Genomic DNA, 5,766 nt, shown 5'->3' with positions numbered 1-5,766 from the left:
TGAGGAAGAGTCAAGTCTAAGTGAAAAGAAAAACCGTGAACATATTTCCCATGTCTCCTCACTCAAACCATGCACCAAAACTAGTCTGAAAGAGTAATCTCACTGCCTCTGCCACCAAACACGGGTCGTGAAGATCTGGCCACACTGCAGTCGTTAAGTCTGCAGCACAAATGCCACATTTCTGTAAAGAATTTTGCTTAGAAATCTCTGCTTTGCCCAAAACCCACACGCCGCTGAAGCAGGCTGTACAGCAAGATGAAAGCTTCAATCAAGCCTCACTCAGAAGCATCTGACAAAACAAGGCCTGGGCCATCTGGGCTGCAAGAGGAGCTGAGGAGCTGGGAATTCCACTTCTGACTGCCGAGTTGTAAGGTTGGGATTGTTCCATGTGAATTATTTAAGAGGTGCTAGGAAGCCACAGATATGACATATGTCCACTAAAAGCCCATTCCAAGAGATAAGGCTTCAACAATTACCCCAGATTTCTGCATCAGGAAAGTAGGTGAACGGGGACACCAGAGCAGAAGTAGGTCAGGGTAAGTGAGGACAGTGTGGGCTCAGTGCTCCAAGTGTGAGCCCTGCTGCCAAGGAGATATGTAAATGGAGATGTTTAATTGAATGCATGAGCTTGAGCTTAGAAAAAAGGTCAGAACTCCAGATAATAACCTGGGAGGCCTCAGAATCCAGATGACAACTGCTGCTGTAGAAACAAGATGAAACTGTTGAGAGAGGGCAGATCTCAGATCATAGGCGGTTGGGCAGAAGAGGAAGAGGATACCAGGGAGACTTACAAAGAAAGGTCAAAGCAGTAGAGAAGTACATCAAAAGCTGGTGGCGTCCTGGAAGGCAAGGCAGGGAATATTTAAGGAGGTTGGGGCTCAATGATGCAGTGCACACTTGAAAATTGCTAAAAGATCTTAATGCTCTCAACACACACACAGGGATAACTAGGTGGTGATGGGTATGTTAATTAGCTTGATTTGGTTGATCATTTCACAATGCACACATCCATCAATCACTGTATACTGTACCTATATACAACTCTAGTTTGGCAAGTATGTACTAACAAACTTGGAGCAGGAGGATAACGTGTAGCCTTGGATAATCCCATTTCAGAGCTAGGAAGCTTCCAACAGATAATTAAGTTTCCTCCAGATTTTACTTCTCATTCCATAATTTTATTCTGGTTTTCCCTGCTAATATTGGGTCACAGTGTGCCGAAAGAGTAAGTAAAAAGGAAACAAGAGTGAGGTGAAAATAAGAGTCAGAGTACGGCCTAAAATATTTCCAGCTTCTAAATCATACACCCTTGCCTACGACAGCAGTGTCCTTCCCTCTTCCACCTCACAAACACTGGTGCTTCATCTGTGGCGTGAAGTTTTTCCTCTGCTCTCTTGCCAGCTCTGCTATGTACAGTGCTCTGGGGTCAGCCCTTTCTCACACACTAAGCTCCTGGCTGCCCTGAACACACCTTGCCTCATGCATCACCCTCTCCCTTCATTTGGTTAATTCTTATTCACCTCCAGTTATCTTATTTTCTCCAAAATTATATTCAAAGTCTCCCAGCCCAATGCAAAGGTAATTCTCTCTACCGTTTACTCCTCTCGTGTCCACGACTTCCCATAACGTCAACTTAGCCACTAAGTGCATGGGTTCAGAGGCCAGACTGAGGAGTTAAAATCACTCCTTCTGTTTGTGTGACCATGGGCAAATCCCTTCACTTCTTAAGGCTGATGAAAATTAGAAGAGATTAGTTATTACAATAAGTAACTGGAAGACAGAGAGCACTCAACAAATACTGTCTATTAACTATTAAAATGTATGTACGTCTGTATGTATTTGAGAGGCAGAGAAAAGGAGGCTGGGTCATGCCAAATCTAGGAACTATAAACTCATTTCAGGTCTCCCATGTGGGTGTTAAGGACCCAACTACTTGAACCATCACCTACTGCCTCCCAGGGTGCACATTAGCAAGAACTGTAATCAAGAGTGCCTGGGACTTGAATATGGAATACAGGAGTCCCAACCAGCAGCTTACCTGCTAAGTCAAATATCACCCCTCAATGCATGTTTTTAAATATATGATTGTCATGTACAGAATGCATAAAATAATTTCATATCTAAATCAAGGCATGCATTCAGGAAGTATCATTATGGTCTCAAAATTGTATCCATGAAATACATGAACTCTGTTCTCTTTATATTAACAAAAACATTTAAAAAGCTTCAGGCTAAGAATTTCTATCTAGATATAGAAAAATTCAAACTCAACATAAGTTAAATAAATTGGGGATTTTAAATTCTTTTACCCTGACTTCTTCCCTTTCACTGTTAATAGAAGCACAGCTCTCCCAATGACACAGGCACCAAGCTTCCTATTCTTCAGTTCTCCCCTGCTATGATGTCACTCACACTGGCAAGCCTTGTGCCAAGACTACTCCATGGGTCACAGTAGGAATGAGAGCATTAGGTGAGGTTGTGCTAAAAAAAATAAATAAAAACAAATGGTCCTTGTGCTGAATTGCAGAAGTGTACCTAAAACAAGAATGAGGGATCAGAATGATGATTGTGATATTTATATCCCAACATTTATATTAATCATTTATTAATGAATTTTTAATGATAATAATCTATCATGCCATCTGTGTGTTACAAAAAGCAACCCCAGGCATTTCCTTCATCTGGCAAGTCTATTTTTTTAATTTAATGGTGATAAGTTTAATAATTTAGTGGTGATATGTTGCACAGTTGGGGAGATTTCTGCAGTGCCAATGTTGTCCTTTCACCCCTAAGGTGTTTACGCATAATTAGAAAATTTCCAGTGTTCTCTTGCTTCATTCCTGTTTCTCATTTACCAAAGTAGATGAGGGAAAATTACAAAATGATGGATAGAATTAATGCCGCTGGTGATAAACCAGAAAAGGGGCCCTATGTCGGATATCAGGTGGACAGAAAGAGGGGGAAGAGGCATAAAAGAGGCATAGGGTTATTTTGATGTTCTCAGGTTTATCTGAGGTCCAAGGGTGCTGCATTGGCTGTGACCAGTGGATTAACATGTATGGATGTGAACACAACAGTTGTGTCTCTGAACCTGATCCTACATCTTCCTGAACATGTGGCCAAGATGCTTTGTCAATAAAGAAACCTGCCTATATTCAAGAGGAAGGTGTGTTGGGCAATCACAAGTCCATTAGGCCTGATGTTTATTGGTTCATAACGTCAAGGGCATGAGCTACAATTCCAGCCTCCCTTTCCCAATTAAATATCAAAACTTAAGCCTCTGTAGAAGTGAGTGAATGATGCTCCTCCATCAAGCTCAAACTTCAACGAGATGGTGGTGTCCAAATATCACCTTCTGCTTCTTACTATGTATGGGCAGCCAGAAGGAACTGGTTGTATTTTTTTCTCCATTCTCACACTTTATTATTTATTTACTTATTTGCAGAGGGCGTGAGAGAGAAGTTCATTCCCCCAAATGCCCACAAAAGCCAGGTCTTAGGCCAAAATCAGGAGCCTGGAACTTAGTCCAGATATCCCACATGAGTGTCAAGACCCAACTGCTTGACCCATCACCAACTGCCTCTCAGAGTGCACATTGACAAAAAGTGGGAATCAGGAGTGGAGCTGAGACTCAAACTCAGGCACTCCAACATGGACCTCACAAGTGATGTCTTAGCTGTTGCAAATGCCTCCCCCATCCTTTGTCTTCTATTAAAAGAAATTGTGAAATCCTTCTTAGGAAAACCTGGTAAAGTACTAGTATAGGTAGGAGATGGACAAGGTTTTTATAGCCTGAGAGAACAGACCTCTGAGCCATTGACCTGGGTGCCTACAAGCATTGTTTTAATATCCCTAACGACCTTTCTTTTTCTGTTGTTAATGTATCTGTTTATTTAGAGCTTTCAATGTGTAAAATTTGAAATAAAATTATGTATCCAATTGCTATAGCTTTGATATTTAAATCATTTTTCCATTTTCTTCAAGGAAAACCTGTAGCATAAATTAAATATCACTACTCTCTCCACTTTACAGATGAGGGAATAGGGGTTTACAGATGTTAATGTGAATGGCCCAGGATCATACAGTTAATGAATGGTAAAAATAGGGTTTGACTCCATCAGTGAAACCACAACTTGCCCTCTCAAACCTTACACAGCAGCGTCCCCTGGTGGCAAAATGAAGTTCAACTCCAGCCAACAGAATAACCAGCATGGGCCTGCAAAGAGAGGCACTGGGGGTAGATACAGAGCATATGCTGTTCTTAAAGTCCTTTAATTGGAATTTTTTGTCATACTGCACTATATTCAGGATGCTTCCCTGTCTTGCTATATGGCTCATCCTTAAAAAGTGATTCTCCTAATACCATTATTTCACTCAGTATTAGCTGAACACAAAATGAAACAAAACACAGGACCACTTTGCTTGATTCTTTAAATTACGAACCAACCAAACAAAAATGGCCATTCAATGGCATCATCCCTAAGCCCCAGAAAAGATTATAGGAATACACATACATATTATTATGGTTTCCCATTATCAGTTTATTCTTTGAGGCTCCCCATAAAACATTGCTCTCTCCTCTCTGCCCTAACTTTTCTATTGCTTTTGGTTCAGTAACTGTTTACTTACACTAACTAGACTGGAAGCTATCAACACCCAGATCTCCCGATCCCACAACCAAAACTCTCACTCCCCTCATTGCTTAGGAGTATTGGCTGCCAGCAGCTGAGTGTGTCTCCCAGGATTTTTCTCTGCTGAAGGTAGCTGACTTGCCCATGGTTACACAATTCCCTCAAGGCAATCTGAAGTTGGTCTATGAGGAGGTTCAAGGTCACAGCCTTCTCAGAAACAACTGGGGGCATCCAGCTCTGTAATATCCAGGAGGATTGGCTGCAGCCCCCATTAAATCGCCCTGTAAGCCAACTTCGCCTTTGGACCAGCTCAGCTTTCCTCTCCTTCACAGAGGGTCAACATTGTAGTGCAGTGGGTTAAGTTGCAGCTTGTGATGCCAGCATCACATAGTAGAGCATTGGGTTTGAATCCAGCTGCTCCACTTTCTTATTCAGCTTTCTTCCTGTTAATGTGCCTGGGAAAGCAATAGGAGAGAGCCCAAATACTTGGACCCCTGGTCACCCATATAGGAAACCCAGATGAAGTTCTGGGATCCTGACTGAAGCCTGGAGCAGCCCCAGTTATTGCAGCCATTTGAGGAGTGAACTAGTTGATAGAAGAGTGCTCTCTCTGTCTCTCTGTCTGTGTCTCTCTCCTCCCTCCTATCAAATGAATTAAAAACAAATTTTTTTTAAGAAAAAGTTTCCAAGACCATTCTCTAATAAAGCTCCTGCAGGAACTCTGAGTCGGTCTTAGAAACTCAACCGAAGATAATGCTAAACTCTTACCTTCAGTCATACTGAGGGATACTACCACTTAAACTGCAATGCAGGGATACAGAGCGAAGATATATACCACAGATTATTTTTATATAAAGTTCTGAAATAAGCCAGGATATAATAATGACATAGAAACTAAAAGTCTCTAAGGGGCCCACGCTCTGGCATAATGGGTAAAGCTTCCACCTGCGACGCCATCATCCCATATGGGTGCCAGTTCAATTCCTCACTGCTCCAGTTCCTATCCAGCTCCCTGCTAATATGCAAAGGAAAACAGCAGAAGATGGCCCAAGTAGTTGGGCTCCTGCACACACATGGGAGACCCAAAAGAAGCTCCTGGCTACTGGCTCCGAACAAGCCCAGCTCCAGGCTTTGC

This window comes from Oryctolagus cuniculus, chromosome 7 (genome assembly GCF_964237555.1).
Source record: "Oryctolagus cuniculus chromosome 7, mOryCun1.1, whole genome shotgun sequence".
Taxonomy (NCBI): domain Eukaryota; kingdom Metazoa; phylum Chordata; class Mammalia; order Lagomorpha; family Leporidae; genus Oryctolagus; species Oryctolagus cuniculus.
The sequence above is the reverse complement of the archived record's forward strand: the minus strand, read 5'-3'. Positions refer to the sequence as shown.